Here is a 20,714-nt window from a genome sequence, read left to right as displayed (position 1 = left end):
GGGCCGCTCTGCACTCTCCCCCCTCTCCTCTGGTCTGTCGTTCGCTCTTCTTTCTTCCTTTTCCTCCTCCTTCCCACCGCGATTTGAGGGGAGGGGAATGCATATTAACGCCGCTTGGTGGCCGCTGCGCTCGGGGCTCCGACGGGCGGGCAGCCGCGACGCTCTGGGGTCGCTGCTGCGTCTGGCGCAGGCGAGCTCCGCCGGCCGCCCCGCTTTGAGTGTCCTGCGTTCCCCGAGCCTCCCCTGTCCCCGAGTAGCGAGGTAGGGAGGCGGCGGCAGGTTGGACCCTCTACAGAGGAACCTCTGTCTCTGAGGACGCTTGCGAATTAAAGGGCGCGGGCCCCAGAGGGAGCCGCTCGCGCTTCCCTTTTCTGTGGGGCGGCTCGGGAGCCTCACCGCCTGAGCTTGGTCCGCGCTGGGGTCAGGTCGTGGTGCTTCAGCGAGCCGCCAGGAGCACCTCTGGACTGCCACTTGAAGTCGGACTGCAGGAGCGCAGGCAGCGGGTTCTGCGGCCGCTCCCGCGTCCCCCTGGCGCGGCTGCCGGGCATGACCCGGCACTTTGTTCCCGTTTGTAGGTTTATTTGTGCCCTTTTCAATTTTCTGTCAGTCTCCGAAAAGGGGAAACCAAACAAAAGAGTCTCTTTATTTCTTTTCAGGGCTTGTAAAGTAGAAGATATTTGACAAAGGCAAGAGAAGGACTTGTGATTTAAAGCAGCATAGCCCTCTTTTCTCTGACAGACCATGAGAGTTTTCTCAAATACCGAGTTTAAAAGCGTCCCCTGGCCTTCCACCTCCGGAATGTCTCCCCCCCCCCCCATTCTGTCCAGATATCTTGCCAGCCACAACGGTGGGAGTATTTGAACTGCATCAAAATAAACAATGCTATAGTGAAACTCCTCTCTCTGCATATTTTCTCCTAATTACAAATTGCATTTTTTCCAATTCTTTACCATGTTAGTCTTGTTGAAATTGTAGTGAACACCCTACAAAACGGATGGGGATAGATTTCGGAAGCATCTCTGGTTTCTCACTTAGTCTTTTCTCTCTGTAATCCGTTCTTTTTAGCCTCCTCCTTTGGGGGAGTGGGGTGTGGGTCTGGATAGTGGCCCCAAGAGAGAATTAAGATTTGTTTTAATCCGGTCTGGTTAATTTGAATTCTAATGCAATCTGCAAACGTGATTTTCTGCATGGTCATTTATTTCCAAAGGAAGCCCCCAGTGTTGTCCTTTTCTATGCTCAGCACCCTTTCCTTCTGTTTAGAGGGGCTAGCTTTTGAGGCTATCCATCCTTTTTGCCTCCCTCCTCCTTTTTAACATCTAATTAGCATTCTTTAAAGTTATACCATTTTTCTTTTCTGCTGGTTTGAAATGGATTGAAACACATCTATGGTTTCTCAGTATATAACAAACTAGAGTGTAAATTTTTATGGCTTGGCTGGCAACGTTGAGGTTTTTCTTTCTTTTTCTTTTTTCTTTCTCTGTGCTTGACTCTGCTTGCAAGCAATGAGGAATGACAGGAGAGCACATAGGGAGGGTTTCTTGGCTGATTGCATTTAAGCCAGGAATTCACTGTGAAAATAAAGCCAAGGGGCGATAAATAAAAGATGCAATCTTCTCTAGGAGACAGACACACAGCGTGGGCTTTGCCTGCTTTCATCAGTGGAAGAGGCCTGGGTGAGTAGTTGTAAAAGAAAATAGTAACTTTTTGAATAGTTCCCAAAGGGGAAGGAAGCCACTGAATGGAATTGGCAGTCCTTGGATGTGAAGTGTTATGATGCTTCTAGGGTAGTTTCAAGAGTTGACCACCACTTTGGAAACCCATACATGCTAAACAAGTACTGTCCAAATTGTGGAAGATATTCTTTTTCCCCTCTGAGTTGTGTCAATTGCCTTAACTTCCAAGTTCTATTATTTGTGCCAGTCAGTAAAGAGGTGGAAGACTGAAAATGGCCTGATACCTGAAACTGTGAGATAGAAAACTTAAGGTTTGTTTCACCCCCTTGAGAGAGGGTGTCTAGATTAAGTATCTGATTAGCTTTAAGGGATAGTTTGAATTGTTATACTAACTCAAGAGACTTATTTTATAATTGTGATTTGAAGTAGAACTTTTTTTGTTGTTGTTGTTTCAGAACCTGAGATGGAAAAGAACAGAATACTGAGTAGATAGCACCACCATAAGCATTTTCTGCTATTGCAGAACTGCAAGTTTGTTCATACAGGAAGTATTCCTTGACTTATAGAGAGGACTAAATTACAGCTACACTAGGAAAGATCTAGTTGTGGGGTTTTATTTTACATTCATGCTGTTGAAGGTTAAGGATTGAACAGAGAGTTGGGCTTGCTAGAAATTAAGCCTGCTTGGTAGTTATTTTGCAACTTGTAGATTTCAAGAAGAAACTTAAAAGTAATAAACTAAATTTTTGATACAGTAGTTATAAACAATATTTAATTAGTGCAGAACTGCCCACTAGTTGGTTATAGGAAAGGTTTTAGAGAAACTATTGTTGACTTATTTATGTTCAGTAATGATATGAACAGGGAGCAGTCTCTGAAGGTACTATTATGCCAGTATTATTGACAGCATTTAAGGAATAAAATAGAAGTTACTATATAAATAATTTTCCCCAAATTTCTGCCTGGGAAAGAGCTTCCCTTAAATGATAGAAAACTAAAATGATGAAGGGAAAGATTAATTTAATTGAATACAAATCTAAAAATTTTTGGAGGGCTGAAAGCACCATAAATCAAGTTAAGCAGCTCACTGGACTTTATTTATAGCATGTTTGACCAAAGGCTGGCTGAAAACTCCTAAAAATTGGTAAAAAGTTCAAAAAATTTATGAATAACTCAGTAGGAAAATGAAAAATTTCAGAGCCAATGGAATGCAAATGGTTAATAAGCATACCTTTCTTAAGTCTTACCTAAAGAGATACTGAATAAAAATGAGATGCCATTTTCATCGACTTTACTGGTGAAGACTAAAAGATAGATAGTAATGGTACCCGAAATCAGTTGGGGACATGGGAAAGAGAATGCTGACTACCTTGCTTTTTGGCACAGTCTTTTTATCTCATTTCTAGGAATTTATCCTATAGATAATATTGATATAAGTGCATAAAATGCTCTGTGTAGCAGTGCTTATTTACTATATGGTCTGCAGTATTAAGAAGTTGGAGTCAACCTAAACGTCTATCAGAAGGGAACCGATTAAGTAGTATTTAGTAGAATGCTATGCAGCCATGAAGAATTAAGTTGATTTATATATTCTAACAAGGAAAGATAACCAAAATATTTCATTTTAAGTTATGTCAAAAACTTCATAGAGAATGCTGCATTTTTACAGCAAAAGGCAGACTTGTGTTTAAATGCATTAAAACATCTGGAAAACAATTCAAGCAACCATTGAATAGTTGGTGCCTTTGGAGAAGGGCATTGAAGTGAATAGGCAAGGTTGGAAGGTATTTTACTTCTTTCTTTATGCCTATCTTATAGTTGGTTTTTGTTTAAAACTAGAAGCATATTTTTTTTTGCAATTAAAGAAACTTTAAAAATTAGACTTGAGATTTTGTCTTTTTTTGTTTTGGTGTGTTTGCATGGGTGTTTGTGTATGCTTGAGTGTGGACATGCATGTTCTTTATGAAAGCCTGGTTATATCCCTTCCCCCTATTTTTGGTTTTGAAACACACAGTTTCCTTATTTGTGACTAAACAGTTATTTTAGAGGCAAGACATGTTTAAGAAAAACTAGAATCTTGTCTTTTTGGATGAAAAGGAAGGAGGTAGTTTTAAAAGAAGTTGGCTTTTTATTTTTCTGCTAGTTGCTTTTGGAGAGAAGAGAATATTGCCTGGAATTCTGTTAACACTTGGGTCCACACATTCTTAAAGCCTTTCCATATTTATTATTAAAAATTTTGTGGTTTTCTTAGGGGGTGGCAGGGCAGTAAAAGAGGATTATTATTAGAATTAAGATGAATAAAGCTGGATGTGGTGGTGCATACCTGTAATGCCAGCGGCTCTGGAGGCTGAGGGAGGAGGATGGTAAGTTTGAGGTCAGCTTTAGCAACTTAGCAAGACCATAAGCAACTTAGTGAGACACTGTCTCAGAATACAAAATAAAAAGGATGGGGGATGTGGTTCAGTGGTAAAGCATCCCTGGGTTCAATCCTACCAAAAACCAAACAAAAATGATGAATAAAAATTTAAATGAGGTAATTTATTGGTTTTTCTTTGAGCACTTAGATTTTCTTTATAGGCTGTAGATGATGATACAAGGATGTAAAAAGTCCCTTCAGAATTGTGTATTTTTAAAATTGAAGATGGTACATTTTATTAAATGGATTTTCAATGTTAAATACAGAACAATTTTGTATAGATACCTGTACTTTTTCTATCTTCCCCCTCACTCCCAGTGTTGGGGATTTAATCCAGGGTCTTGAGCATGCTAGGTATATAATCCTCCACTGAGCTATGTCCCCAGCCCTTTTTCTGCCTTTTGATTAATGAAAAAGTACAATACACAAAAGAAGAAGTTTTCAAACTAATTACTTTGTATTTTTGTGGATGAGATGTTTTGATACCTGAGTATGTCCTCAATATTATTCAGGGGGAAGTTAGATATTCAGTTTTAGGTGAGGAATATGTAGCATCTGTCCCTATACTCCATTCTCTGATGGCTTGTATTAACCCAATGAGGAAATCTAAAGTGTTTAGTAGAAAATATTTTTTTTGTAGCGCAAGGACTTAAACAGTAATGGAAGGTGGAATTGCAGATTTGGGTTAAGCAAATATTTCTAGTTTTTTTCAGTCTTGAAATTTCTTGCTACATGATCTTGTTAATGAGTATATCTTTGGATTGAAAAGACCCATCCCTGTTATTTTTTTTCTCCTTTTGTGTTGGGTTTCATTCTTTTTGCAAATATAAAACTTTGATGCATTCCCTTTTATAAACTTCAGGATGCATATGGAATAAGTCCTTTAATAGAATAATTATTGCAATTAATCAGACAATTTAATCTTATTGTCTTTTTAAAAAATATTTTTTAGTTGTCAATGGAACTTTATTTATTTATAAGCCACACTGAGAATTGAACCCGGTGTCTCACATGTGCTAGGCAAGTGCTGTACCACTGAGCTACAACCCCAGCCCAATCTTATTGTCTTAAAGTGTGTCTTTGTTGATTTTCAGGGTGTTTATTCCAAGGCTTTTTTTTTTTTTCATAAGGTTAATCAATTAGTGTCAGATGCTTCATATGGAAAAATATATCCCAGCATCTCTTTTCTCATATTATATTGTCTTTAGTTACAAATGTGTGAATTCAGCTAGTAATATGTCCAGTGAAAAGGATGGCAAAAGAAGAATGATGTGTTTTCTTTTAGGAAAGTCATCCTTTTAAAAAATTACGTGATTGGATCTGTACTGTTCCACTGTAAATTTTCTTCACTGAAACAAGGTGAATTTCAAGCAGATAAGAGATGCCAGCATATATACATATGCATATATTTTATGAAATAGTTAGAATTGAGATAGTAATAGATTGTCCACTGTGAAAAGGGGTACAGGGTAAACATCTTAAAAATTAGCAGTGACGTACTTATGACAGTAAGATTTAATTGTTTTATTAATGACAATAATTCTACTGAGGGACACATATCCTGATGTTTCTAAAAGAGTGCATCAAAGACTCACATCCGCAAAAATGAATTTGGTACCTTGAAGGCACATATTTACATATTTATGTGATAAAACATTCATTTAATGTTAGAAATTTTCATAAGGGCAGTCATTAAGCTCAAACTACTATTGACTTAGATTGTAGGTAAGGACAAATATATTAGAAACAAAGCAGATTAAGTATTTTTTTTAAAGTGTAATAAACTATATGAAACTGACAAACCAGTTTTAATTACCTTCCAAATTACCATGCTATAATTAAAAAATGGTGCTTTCATCTAATGAAAAGACTAATTTAACTTTCTTGTTTTATTTTTTAACATGTAAAATGTTTGAGGATCGCCATAAATCTGACAGCATGAGCTATTCTTCCTTTAAATGCATGGGAAGACTATCTCCTGAAAAATCAATATCGAATAATAATTTTGAGAGAAATGTTACATGGTCCATTTCCATGAAAAGAGATTCTTGTTTCTTAGTCATAGCCATAGTCTCAAAAATAAAGTGTGTTGGTTAGATTTGTTTATAAAACCTGGGTATCTTTTTGGTTTTTGCTTTTAGTGCCCTGTGTGTTGCTAAGAATATGCTATATGCATAGTTTTTAGTTCTTTAAAAATAGAATCCTCCTTTTTTCATCTAGAAAAGATAGCTAAAGCAAGCTTTGGAGAGAAGACAGTGCAAAATTTGCTTATGATTTTGAATGTTTAGCTTATTGAAGCATTGCTATTCAGCTGATAGAACACTGTTGCTTAAGGGTATGCTAAATGTTTGACATCTGTTAAACAACAACAACAACAAAAAGTTTCTGGGGATTGAATCCAGGGGTGCTCTCCCACTGAGCTACATTCTTAACTCTATTTATTTAGAGACAGGGTCTCACTAAGTTGCCGAGGCCAACCTTGTTCAAGCTTGTGATCCTCCAGCCTTCAGCCTCCTGTGTAGCTGGGATTATAGGCCTGTGCCATCATTCCTGGCTATATTTGTGGAATTCTTCAATGATAACTAGTTTTGTGTCAGCTGACATACACATACATATATACTTTTTTGTTTTTGTGGTACTGGGAATTGAATCGTGGGGTGCTACCACTGTATATACCCGGGGACCTTTCATTTTTATTTTGAAACAGCGTCTTGCTAAGTGGCTGAAGCCGACTTTAAATATTAGATTATCCTGCCTCAGCCTAAATTGCTGGCCTGAGCCACCAAATGCACTTGCACATGTGCATTCTCTCTCTCTCTCTCTGTCTCTGTCTCACACACATTTACAAATGGGGATAAAAGGAGACAGATAAACCCAGTTATAATTTGAGTACTGTTATTCCAAGCATATTTCAGTGATCCCTGTATACAGATGCATTATCCCATATGAGAAATTTTTATAAATAAAATACTCTTGGATTATACTGTTATCTATTCATAGAGTTATGGAGATTGTGGAGATGAACAAATCAACTCCAGCTTTAAAAATTTTTTTCTGATAAGAAAACTGAGGCCCAAACACTTCAAGTAGAATTTCCAGAGTGGGTTAGTAATCGCCAAAGCTAAACCTTGAATCTCTTTTTCCACAGCAGCGTGAACTATCTCTTGGTTTGCTGGGAATGTTTCTTAGTCTCAGAAATAAAAAAAAACCTGTATTCTTGAATGTAAATTGACAATACTGTTGGAGATGTCATTTTACTAAGTGTTATGAAAGTATTTCAATGTAGTGTTTTAGTTTCATGCAACATTCTAATGTGTTCAGTTTAGTAATGGTTCTAGCATGCAAAATATGTGCTATTGTTTGTAGATGTTTGGAAACTGTGATAATGTTAAGAGATTTAAGTTCAGGAAAAGTTACGTTAACTGTGCCAAACTTGAGTACAGCTGTGTGATACCTATGAATGTATGTGTACATTCATGTAAAAAAGAATTTATTGAAAGTTTAAAGTGCTTGGTTATTCATAACAACAGAAGGTGATGCCCAGTAAGAAGTTTGGTCTGAGTTTAGTGCGTTTACAGTACTGTTTGCATTTGATCTGTTTTTGTAGGTATCTCACTGTTCTAGTCAATGTTCTCATTCCCTCATCATCTGTAAATAGTGCATAATTGATGCTTCAGTATAGGCCTGTATACGAAAGCACTGTTGCATGTAATTGATGGGGCCCCAGGATATTAGTAACCTCTAACCTTCAAAGACATTTTCTATGATTTGGGGTGGTTCTTCACTGAACATGATTTATGGTAAGATTTTTAGTACTACAACATTTACAAATGGAGTAGTAACAGCAGCTAACATTTCTACAGCAGTTAACCATGTGCTAGATACTGCTCTCTCTGCAGTAATAACTTATACCAACAGTCATAGGTAGGCACTATTGTTCTCATATCACAGGTAAGGAAATTGAAGCACACAAAGAACAAGTAACTTTCCCCATACAGGCCAGTGCATGACCAAGCCAGATAGCCTTCTGGTGCTCTTACACTCCAAGCAGATCTGCCTGTGATGCATCATCTTACCTTTACTGGAAGGTTATCTTTAAGCTTATAGTCTCTTGTTACTTTTTAGAGTGACTTTCACAGTGACTTGAATTGTAAATTATGCTCAAAGCTATGATTTTTAAATATGCATCTTAAAATTTTACTTGAAAAACAGTGTCTCTTAAAAATTTCTTTCCCCTCTCTGCTGTGGATTGAACCACAGGGCCTTGCATGTGCTAAAATATGCACTCTACCACTGACTTATACCACCCAGGTAAAAAATGTCTTTTATGAATGAATTTCAGCTTTGGATGATGATTGTGTTAGGTGATTTTGATTAACTTCCATGAGAAGTTGAACTTTTGAAACAAATAACTTGTCGGTTAGGTCTAATAATTTATGTGCTGCAAAGTATGTGCTCGAAGTTTATTTAAGAAATTACATATTTATCTCATTATAAGGCCCTTAAAATACTGTAATTAAAAATTAATACTATTTCTTGTTCCTAGTAGTGAGATTTGAGTTTTATAGTTCCAACTGTGCAGTTGCCAGATCCTGATGTTAATTGGAAGGATGCTGTAGAATTTGTCAGTACATTTAAACTCTGACTAACCCAATAAGCTGATCAGATAATTTGGAAGCTTGTTTAGTGAATTCAGGTGACTGGCTGCCTTGTCTTGCCTTACTTAAGTCTGTTTACTTAAAACATTTTCATTGTTAGTTGGTGTCGTATTTCTGCTGTTGGAATATGTACAGAAAATATGCATAAGGAGATATATAGAACCAGTCCACAGAATCGTTTTAAAATCTGTTTACTTAAATCCGTGTAATTTAGAATTTCATATATGTCTGGTTTTACTTGTGAAATACTTCTTGACAGACACCAGTAATTTTGTCAATGAAGTGTAGGTTTTTTTTTTTTTTTTTTTAATAATTTAGGTACAAAGGACAAAGACTAGTGCCTTCTCAACATTCGTCTTCCTTGGTAAAGGCATGCACAGGTGGAAGCAGCATTGTCTTTGGTCATGTTGAACCTTTGCTTCTGATACCCCTTTTCTGTTAACTCATTTCTGTAAAGAAATGGTCATTAATTTTATAGATCCTTGTTATACAATCCTAAAACTCAAATACCAGAAATTTGTAATCTCTTGTTCATATGAACAAACTTCATAATGTGTTAGTTCTGTTCTTTAAGATGTTTTTTTTAGCATTTTTCAAACTTCCTCAGTTTATTGTTATTTATTTACTTAGTACTGGGGATTGAGTGTAGGGGCACTTTACTACTGAATTACATCCGCAGTCCTTTTATTTATTTATTTTTAAAATTTTGATACAAGTTCTTGCTAAGTTGTTGAGGATCTCACAGGTTGCTGAGTTCGGCCTCAAACTAATGATTCTCCTGCCTCAGCCTCCCACCTCAGTATTCTGGATCACTGGTATTATAGGCATGTGCTACCTTACCAGGCTGAATTTTATTTTCTTAATGTTTTCTAATAATTTCTCCCTTTTGTCCCTCCTCAAATATCACTGGTATAATTATGACCCTTCAGCACAATGAAATTGGCTGTTCTTATCAAGATTGTAGTTCATACTTTGTCTCTAGTAAGTAGTAATGCCAAGGATTGAAATAATCAGTGGCTATTTTATGGTGTTGGTGGAATCAAATAAGACTTGAGGGCAAGAGATGGGGAGGCTCTGACCCAGCCTGCCTAAAAGGACTAGTCCCCCACCCCCCACCTTTTTCTCTGTTTTTTTTTCTTTTCTGGGGGATGGGATAGGTGAAGTGAGGAGTAGGAGGGTAGGCGGGGGTGGGGGACGGGGTGGGGGAGACAAGAGAGGTAAAAAATACCTATCAAGAGCATATTTCATTTCCTTCATCCCCTGCAGGTGTCTGCCCTCTTTCCAGCCTCCTTTGAATTAGGGAAATAAAGCTGAGGTCAGAAGGACCTATGTGTTCCAGCTGCTGTTGAGCTGCTATTTTTAGCCTGGCCCTACATCAGGCTGGCACCAGGCCATGATGGCACAGGGCCAGCACTTCGTGGGACTGCTGGCAAATGTCAGAAACTTAACTTTTCTTCAAACGAACTGAACTAAGTTTCAGACGTGTTCTGTGCTGTGGTACTGTATTTATATGTAGTGTTTTGAAATATAGGGTATGTGTTTTTAAAGAAATAATGGATTTTTAATAACCATATAAATAATTTTGAAATATATAACTATTTCTTAAGGCAAATTTTGCCTTATCAGGTCAGACACATATCTGGCTTAAAAATTTTGGTTTTGTGGTGTCTCCAAGAGGTGCAAGACTTATTTGGATTATTTAATATGCTTTGGCATCTTTTTAAAATTGCCATTGTTGAAGTTGGAGAGTCTGAATTGCTTTGTATAATAATCATAAGTGTCATAAGACATTTCAGAAAGCATGTACTTTTTCCCTCTACGGTTCTCTTTGCTAACATATTTATGTAGGCTTAGGTTTGATTAATGTTCTAGTAATATATTTAACTGAAAATGCTTACTATTCTTGTATAGGGATTAGCTAGGTTTTACTTGAAATACCAGTATATGCATCCAGATTCCGTATACTCTATAGCCAGCCCACATTATGTAGATTGTGTTTGCAAACTGAGTTTTAAACTTTTGGATGCATATGTGAATTTATGAACTTACTTGAAAATTATGTTGTATTAGTTCTTGAATAATTTTGGGAAGAGTGAAAAGAATGTCACAGCATGAATTTGTATTTTTGGAAGGGTCTACAGTAAGAAGAATGTAATATTTATGGTCTTTCTATAATGGTACATGGAAAAGCTGAGCGTAGTTAGGGATGGTTTGTGGTACACAGTGAATTACCACCCTGTAAGTAGAAACAGAATAGTGATGATTATTTGCTTATTTAGTAGCGATGAGTGGTATAATGTACTTAGATCTGTTGGATGGTCAGGATAACATTAGTTGGTGCATTGATCTGATACCTTTCCTAAGGTAGTACAAAATAATTGGCTAAAATAACTAGAAATAGAATCAAATTGATTTCTTCTTTTTCTTTAAGGTGGTTACTGGATGAATTCTGCTGAATTCACTTCTGTGAGAATAAAAGTTTAAGTTGAATGATTTAGTGATGGTTAAAGGTTAATGGTTGGTTAAAGGAGAACGGCTGGCCTTAGCTTACAGAAGACAGATGTTTTAGTTTATTTACATATTTACATCTTTAAACATAGATGTTTACATCTTGGATATGAGAAGTTTGGCATTTTGCAGATTTTGATCCAAGGATATTTTATTTCTTAGGATGAAAACAAAAATTTCATTAGGAAATAGAATGTCTCAAATAGGGCATTAAGTATGTTGAACTATATCACGGTGTAGTAATTATACCATATGGTGTCTTTTTGCAGTTAGAAATTATGGTAGTTATTTTGAAAGTGACTTGGCATTAGATCATCACCTGATACATCTATGTATGATCTCTATATATACATGCAAATATGTAATTTAATAGGCATGGAAAATAATCTGCATGGTAGTAGGTAAGTGACATTTTATGGACTCTTCAATTTTATTTAGGTGTGTCATGTAAATGGTGCCAGCTGTAGTTTAAAAAGTAGCTTGATTAAAACTGGAGCCTATTGGTAGTGTGGTTTAAATGCCTTATAAGTATGCTGTTGGAATTATTTTTCTTTAGGAACTTGTCAGAGCGGTTTCTTTCAGTTTTCATGGATCTCTAATTGGCAAGTTACTAATTAAGATGTTTCATAAATAGCAGGAAATTCCAAAGGCTGGTGGCATTGCATATTTGCTTGCAGTAAGGATGCAACAGTGGGATAAAAACTTTAAAAACTATTCATTTTAACAGTAAAAAATACATTTATTTAAAAATGGATTTTAAAATTGTTTTAGCAGATTTGTTTCATTTGAGATTTTTTTCATATTCTTTGTTAACAATTTTTATTTTCATAGTTTATAATTGTAGATGTTAGAACATTGATAATATCAAGCTAGTGACTGGATTGATTTAAAAGTTAGTGCTATGAAGTTCTGAATGTGTGTTAGGTCATATATTAGCTGTGGTGTATGTTTTGATTTTTGATACATCATAAAACTTATGAATTCTTGAGCTTTTCTATGAAATTTATCTTTTGAGCCAAGAATATGGTTTATATTTTTTAACTTCGTGTGTGTGTGTGTGTTGGGAACTTCAAGGTTGTGGTGGTGGTACTGGTGGGTTAAGCTTATATGAGCACCAAAAATTAAGTAGCCATGGTCATCTGATAGAGTGGCCTCCCTTTCCAGGAATTTATACTTCAGCGGACTGCTTATTGAAAGTTGTTTTAGAACATTTTTGCTTTTCCCTTCTTGCTTTTCCCTGCTGACACTTCTTGCTAAAAATTGTAGACATCTTATATGTGAAAGTTCAGTGTATGATCAAAACCGGTCTATGGTAGTGTTAGAGATATAATGCTATTGCATTTCTAATGTACTCCTTACATTGCTGTTTTCCTGTTTAATCCTTCCCAATTTTTTTTTCTCTTTTGCAGTTTCGTTTGTAATAATTTAGAATTAAACATGACTCTCTTAAGAAACCTTCTTTAATAAATCGAAACCATTGTATTTCTTAGAATTTTCATAGTTTTAAAAAAAATTCTGATAGATTCATTTAGATAATACAGTGATGTCCACTACCCCCCTTTGTGAAAGTAGATAGACCTGAAATTCTACAAGGGGTTGTTGGAGAAACTGACCCTAGCCTGATTTCATGGTCTCTTCCAAACTTTAGAACACAACTGTGGAACTCATCTTTATTGTAAAATAAAGTTTGAGGAAATGAAGAGGCCAGTCTTCATATGAGAATATCAGATTCTGTGTAGGATTGCAGATTTCTAAGTATCGTTGATGGTGGGAACATCACTTGGCTAATCAAATTGACTCAATATATGAAGTGCTAGCAAATGAAAAATAAAAATATCCTGCCATATACTGTTATGGGCTCATTGTTTAATGGATATTTCTAGTTTAGTTTAAGATAGAGTTAAAAAGCAATTAAAATACAAAGTTTGTTTTTGGAGTGAAAAACAAATCTCTTAGTTTGGATTTATAATGGCAAATTTTAAATCCAGGAGAGCCAACTATTAATAGTGTTAGTGCAGTGTGTACATAGCAGACATTGAAATGTCACTTGAATGAATGATAGGATTAGATGATATGCCAGCGCTATGGGTGCCTTTATGAAATTGTTTTGGTCGGAAAAAAGAACAGCTCTGAGTTTCTATTTGATTTTCTGAATCTTAGTTGCTATAATATAGTCTCTTAAGAAGATATTCTGAATAACAGTATGACCACTGGGTAGGTAGGTTGTTTTTTAGTATTGGGTAGTCATTGCATTTCTGCACACACTGTGGAAATTTTCTTTCTTTGAGAGGATATTACTATCATCAGCCAAAAAATTATTCTGAAAGCAGTTTGTTTATAAGGTGATTCTAGCTTTTAAGCAGAAAGAAATTGGTAAAACTAAATTTTAGGTTTTTTTTTTTTTTTTTTAAATGTACCCCACTCTACCCCCTTGACTTTCAGAACACACAGAACTTCAAAACATCTGTAAGATCTTATACGCTGTGAAAAGACATTAGCAAATTAACAGGAGTGGTTTATTTAACTGGTCTACAAAATGCTGATGATTCCTTTGAGGTAGAATTTGCTTAGAATTTTGTTTTGCATAAAGTAGAATACAACAAAGAAGGTTTTTTTTTTTTTTAACAATTTAACAAAAGGGATATATTCTCAATGGTTGGCATCCTGAGAAGGATGGGTTTTCCAGATAATCCAGTTATCCAGATAATTGGTAGTCTTGGTTTATATCCCCTTTTCTGGACAAGTTGTCACCTCTTTTACTCTGAGAAGTATTTTAGTTTGAATGAAAAAGTCAATGATTACTTTGGCCAGGTATTTTATTTCCCAGAAGAAGAGGGGAAGAAATAAATCAGTTTAAAATTGTACTTTGCATGTGGACAGTGGGGAGGGAAGGGAGAGGGGGAGGAGTTGTTTGGGACTAAAAGGAGACCTTGGGTTTTCCTCTGGTCTTCATGAGGGGACTCCCCACAATCTCTTCAGATAGGAAATACACCATTTCTGTGTTGATTCTTAGACCAAGAGGAAGCATTTAAGAGATTCTTAATTTCCATAGGTTTGATGTATCCTCCCCACTTCATTTTCTGCAGTTTAAAGATAGGTAGATTTTTATATTCTCACTTAGAGTTGAATTTTAGAGGCTTGTATTAATAGTACATTTCTGTTTGCACATCTTTAATCTTAGGATTGATGTTCTTAGGTACTGCTCATTTTAGGTACTTGTAGTTAGTTAGCCACTTACGAGAGCAGATGTTATTATTTGCCATCACACGGCCATGAGCTTGGAGAAGATGCCTAAGCTATGAGAAGATTAGAGTTCTTTTCGCTGGGTCTTGTCTTAGTACTTGTGTGCCTTTAGGTAGATCATTTACTGACTCTGAATGAACATCCTCTACTCCTTACAAAACATGAATGATTGCACCTTAGTCACTTCTGTCTTGAGGCTGCTAAGAGGCCCACTTGAGAATAAATGGAAGTATTTTGAATTCTAAAGAGTTACACAAAAGGGAAATATGTTCTTATTTTGGCAATGTTTCAGTTTTTTAAAAAACGTTTTTTTAGTTGTCAATAGACCTTTATTTTATTTATTTTTATGTGGTCCTAAGAATCGAACCCAGTGCCTCATACATGCTAGGCAGGTGCTCTGCCACTGAGCCACAACCTCAGCCCCAATGTCTCAGTTTTATATAATTTCTTCTATTTATTTATCTTTTCTGCATTTCCCCAAAACTATGCAATCATCATATATTGATTTTGTAGTTACAAGAAACTTTTTTATTTAGAAATTTTGTCCTATTATAATTAAAACAATGACTTTTACTACCCACAGATTGTTTTATTAATAGTTTACTATGATTGTAATTGTTCCTTGTTCTAGTGCACCTAAACAGCATATATAATTTAGCAAGGTGGCCTGCATGTCTGTGTCTCCATTGATTTTTACTCTATTTATGAATTTTGTCTTCACTTGGAACTATAGAATTCTCCTGAAAGTGGAAAGGGGAATGGATAAAATTAAATCCCTGCTACTCATGAATAGACAGTTTGTGGATTAATCCAGGCACTGGAGGTTTAGTTTCGCTTCCTTAAGTATTTACCATGGGCAAGTGGAGGATGGAAGAAGATATCAAATTCCCAGATTCAGATATATGTTTTAATTTAAAAACTTACAGAGTTTACCATAAGTTTACCGACTGTACTTAAGATTTGTATTCCCTCCTTTTGGAGACTTGCGTCAATAAATAAAAAGAGTTCACATTTTCCCCTTGATTTAAAGATTTACAAATAAAATATTTCAGAAAAATAGTCTCAAATGCAGTTTCAGAGCTTACTATGAACTGAAATCTTATTTGTGTGTGCTTTTTTAAAATTCCAGGTTTGATGTTCTCTTAAGTTCTTGCTTTGGGAAACTGTGGTGATATGAAAAGGACTACCTGCTCACGTTCTTTTGCAGTTATCCAAAGATTAATGTCTTCAGTAGAGTTGAGATTGGATGAGTTATTACATCATGCTCCCCCTTCCACCCCTTTTCTGGTCTGTTAATGACCTTTCCACAGTTCTAAATGTAACATAGAATTGTACTTTTTTTTTTTTTTTAAATGCTCTATGTGTGTACACACTTGAGTGTGTAAGAGTGGACAGCATGTATAGATAAGAATGTTAAGTCAGGTTTATAAACTTGGACATCGGCATTAGCTTTTAGAATTGGTATATATTGCAGTCATTATATGTTATTTGTACTTGCCCTATGTAGAACCTACAGTGACTTTCCTTTACTTATAGGACTAAAGTCATTCATGAGTGTACATGACCCAGAATGCCCTACCCTGACTTTCATTTGACCCCTCTATAATATCTTTCTTGCCCTTCAACTGTATCTAAGCTGCCTTGCGACTTGCCTTGACCCATACTCTTCTTTGCCCAATAGAATGAATACCTTTTACTGGTTCATGCACTAATTGTTAGAAGTGGGGTAAACAATTCTGTCCTTTATTACCCTAATCATAGTTTTCCATGGGAGTGTTTTCTCTTTTTAAATGGTCTCCCCTGATAAGATCGTAAGCTCCAGAAGGGAAGAAATTATATATGTGTTTGTTTGTATGTATGTGTATGTATTCTGCCTACAGTTCCCAGGACAAACCTTTGCACATAGTTGGATCTCAGAAATTTGTTCAATAAATGAATGAAAGTGGTGTTTTACTCTAGGGGGAATATTTTTCTCAGCTCTCCGGGAGGAGGCACTGCTTTTATTCAGTGGTTCTGTCTGTCTCTTAATCCCACACTTATTCATATAAAGAATATGTCAATTTGAAAAATAAAGCCTTGTTTCGTGTTTTGGTCACTTTGGGCAACACTTAGATTCCTCAAAAGTACATTTGCATTCATCTCTGTGGGTAGAAGGACTTTCTTAGAAGAGTTTGAGAAGCTCTGTTTGTTTCCAGTAAGCACCTTATCAAGGTCAATAGTATTGTGATGTGGATTTATATGACATGGACTGGAAAATTCAGTTAGGCATGTATTACTGGGAAGAATGGTAGATATGTAGTAAGAGCAGGAGTCTTTCTCCTGTCTACATGTATAAATCAGTTCTCTTCTTTCCTCTTTTCCTCAGTTCTGTTGAATGAACCATTGTGTTTGGTTTTTATGGGCAAGGCATTAACCTTGGACAGAACTCAGGCAGGGTCATGTGGGCCCCAGCATTTCCTTTAATTTTTTTTTTTTTTTTAGTTGTAAATGGTGCTGAGGATCGAACCCAGTGCCTCTCACATGTGCTACACAAGTGCTCTAGCACTGAGCTATATCCCCATCCCCCCAGCATTTCTTTGTGGAACGTTATTTTTTCTGTCAGTTACTCTATGCATGCTTGCCTGTGCTTGAGCTTTGCTTTTTCAGTCTTTTTTCTCATCTTTTAATTCTTTGATTTTTTTCTTTTTTTTCTCATCATTTTAGCCATTGATTTTTTTTTTTTATGTTATTCAGACTAAAAAGTAGCAGGGTAGAATGATGTATGTAAGAAATTTCAATCAACTATCTGCCACATAAAGTTATTTCTGTCCCATTAAAAGTGGTCTTGAAGCTGGGAGTTGTAGCCCACTCCTATAATCCTAGCAGCTTAGGAGGCTGAGGCAGGAGGATTGCAAGTTCAAAGACAGCATCAGCAATTTAATGAGGCCCTAAGCAATTTAACGAGATCCTATCTTTAAATAAAACATTAAAAAAAAAAAGGGTGGGAGGGGGACTGGGAATGTAGCTCAGTGGTTACAGTGCTGCTGGGTTCAGTCCATGGTACCAAAAAACAAACAAACAGTAGTCCTGGAATAAATTAAAAAATTTTTTGGTGTCTTCTTTGTGGTGAGAATTGGGGTTAGCTCTAATTTGAAATTTGTTTTCATTTACCAAGCTATGTATTTGCAGCTCATAATACCTACCATTTTTCAAGTGCCAGTTCTGTGCTTTACAACCATGATTTCTGGCCCTTGTAACAACTTTGGAGAAAGGTATTCTCCTTATTCTACTCCTGAGGAAATAGAATTGAGATGTCTATAATCCTGTCGAGAAGCACCCTGCCAGTCTGGGATCTTTTTTTGTTGTATCACCCTCTTCTCTAAGAGTTGTTAGGAGCAACTTGTTTTCTTGCACAGGTTTGAAATAAACCATTTGGAGAACAGTGCTCTATGACCTCTGAACATAACAGATAATATGACCCATCCACGATGTATTACTTTTCTGCTCTATGGAGCTGATACTGGAGTCAGTTGAAGATGTCTTTTTTCTTTGCTGAGCTTAAAACAAACAAACAAAAAAACTTTCAGTCACATTTGGGGGCATTAATAGGCTTAAAACAATTACTGTTTTCTCTTTTATTGCCTCCTTGATTTTAGTTGGAAACATGCAGGCAGTGTATGTAGTAGAGACATCAAAGCAAAGAGAAGATTGATGGAACAGACAAGGTGCACACAGCACTGTTACTAGAAGGCGGTTCATGTGCTGTGGGTTTTGTTTGCAGCTTTGTTGATGGAGAGGTTCAGCAGGTTGCTAAAAGGCTATGGACATTCTGTTACTACCAAATTACAGCCTAAAGATCTGTGGAACTCTTAGAGCAAGGCTTAATATTTCCTTTCTCCCCTTTGTTTTTTTTTAGGAAGTGGCTCTGTTTGCAGGAAAGATTAGATGTGTCTTTCTAGGCAACATCCAAGGTCTTTTGGATGCTTTTGTGCCTTCACCATAGCTCCTTCTCAGATTAATGCACTGCCCATGCATTTAACTCTTATTCCATAGCTGTCGGTCAGCAGCATTTGCAACTTTCTGTGCAGTCTGGGTACAAGTTAAAAGCTTAGGAAGTCCATATAACTTGTCATAATTTTAGTACTCTAACTTATTAAGGGATATATTTTGATTATCTGATTTACAAAAGTACCATATAAAAATCCATCTATGCTATATGATTGCTGGAACACTGAGCTCTGGTTTTTATGACCGAGTTATGGGATGAGTAATTACTCTCTAGAGTGAATGGTTCAAAATGAAATAACTGTATGCCTAAGGTGTGATGTGACACCAGATGTATTTAGGCCCCAAAGGTATGTAATTATCTCACTGCTCTTGCACATACACACAAGTGCATTTATGCTTATGGCAAGAGTTTTATGTGCAAAAGAAAACTCACTTTCTGATAAGTGAAGGAACAGCACTTTATTTTTGAGGGACTTAGAGGTTGTTGGGTATTAAAGGCACCTTTTCAATCCCCCTGTATTTCTTTAGGGCATAATTTAAGGCCATATATCACTGGATTCTGGAGTAACTGGTGTCATACTCTGGGTTTCAAATATTAAGACTAGTTTAGGGAGTTTCTCAAAGCACCATGCTTTTGATTTAGTCTGATTCTTTACTCAGTGACTTGATAAATATTCCTTAAGAGTTTTGATTGTCACTTACATTAATTAAAGGCAATACCTATACTTTGACTTTCCACTAAAAATAAAAACTGTTTTATTATTCTATTTGGATTTAAATTTTTTACATAGGTTATTTATTCCCCTTTTATATAGATCACTGAGTATTAAAGTAATATTTCAATCACATTAACAATGTCACATTTTTTTAATCACTGTTCTATTTGCTGCTGCTGAATAGTACATAGGGATCAGGTAATGTTAGTTTCCCTTGCCAAAGGACCAAATACTTGAGCTTAGAGATTGAGGTTGGTAGTTATGACTTACCTCTCTGTTCACAAGCCCAGGAGATGAGAATTCCTTAGCCTGGGGATCAGTGGAGCCCTGTAGTGGCTGCTAAGTTTTCCCTTGGGCTAGAGAAAGGCAAGTTGAGATGTGGCCTGGCTTGGGGACTTCAAGTGAAATAGCAGTGATGGTAACTTACCTGTTTACAATATGATTCTCTTGAGAGAGTTTTTTTTTAAATTTTTTTTTTTTAAGTACAGTATTAGGTTGCAGGAGACAGTGGTAACTTGAGTTTTGAACTAAGTGAGAACAAACATTTAGAGCTTTAAATTCTTAAAATTATAATTCACAAGTAATTTATGGAAATAAGCAGAATAGTTGTTATATTGTGCTAAATATCAATATGTTCTTTAAAGAGACTGGTGAATTTCTATTTACCTGTAGTTTTTCTGTCTGATATGGTAGTCACTAGCCACATCTCACTACTGAACATTTGAAATGTAACAGGTCAGAATTGAGATTTGCTAGAAGTATAACACATGCACAGATTTTGAAGACTTAGTACAATAAAAAGAGTGTAAACATAATAGGAATAACTTGGTTGATAATTTCTGTGGTAAGTATATTGTCAAAATTAATTTTGCCTTTTTTTTTACTTTTTAAGAATATGACTACTAGAAAGTTTAAAATTATATATATGGCTCACTTATTAAAAAAATTTAGTGGTGCTCTGTAGGTCCTTTATTGACCTCAAAATAATTTTTTTTTCTTTTCTTTTTCTTTTTCTTTTTTTTTTTTTTTTGAGAAAGGGTCTTACCTCTTTTTGCCCAGTCTGGCTTTGAACTCCTGGGCTCAAGCAATTCTCCTGCCTCAACCTCCCAAGTAACTGGAACAATAGGGGTACACCACTGGGCTTGGCTTTATTAAGTTCTTTTTGTTTATTTGCACAGTTCAACTATGACTTGGTTATGTATTTGATTTTAACTTCTGGCCAGCATAAATCTAAATACCATATAATGATCCTTAAAACTTGGTTCCAAAATATTGTTCTTTTTTTTTTTTTTTTTTTGCTATTGGGGGGTTTAATCCGGGGATGCTTTACCACTGAATTACATCCCCAGCCCTTTTTACTTTTTAGTTTTTAAGACTGGATCTTTGGGGCTGGGGATGTGGCTCAAGCAGTAGCACGCTCACCTGGCATGCGTGGGGCGCTGGGTTCGATCCTCAGCACCAACAATAAAAAATAAAATAAAGATGTGTGATCGAAAAAAAAAAAAAAAAAAAA

The 20,714-nt window shown here is 36.0% G+C and overlaps 1 long non-coding RNA gene across 1 annotated transcript in view; it reads right to left on the bottom strand.

Annotated features, from left to right (window-relative positions):
- Positions 1-10,222: 10,222 nt before the first annotated feature.
- The window catches only part of LOC125615751, a 14,753-nt gene continuing 4,261 nt past the window's right edge, over positions 10,223-20,714 (bottom strand). The window contains exon 3 of the long non-coding RNA XR_007346335.1: positions 10,223-10,234. This is a non-coding gene — a long non-coding RNA (uncharacterized LOC125615751). The remainder of the gene's footprint in view (positions 10,235-20,714) is intronic.

Source organism: Marmota marmota, unplaced genomic scaffold (genome assembly GCF_001458135.2).
Source record: "Marmota marmota marmota unplaced genomic scaffold, marMar, whole genome shotgun sequence".
In the NCBI taxonomy this organism is placed as follows: domain Eukaryota; kingdom Metazoa; phylum Chordata; class Mammalia; order Rodentia; family Sciuridae; genus Marmota; species Marmota marmota.
Note: the sequence above shows the minus strand (reverse complement) of the source record. Positions and strands in the feature narration are given on the sequence as shown.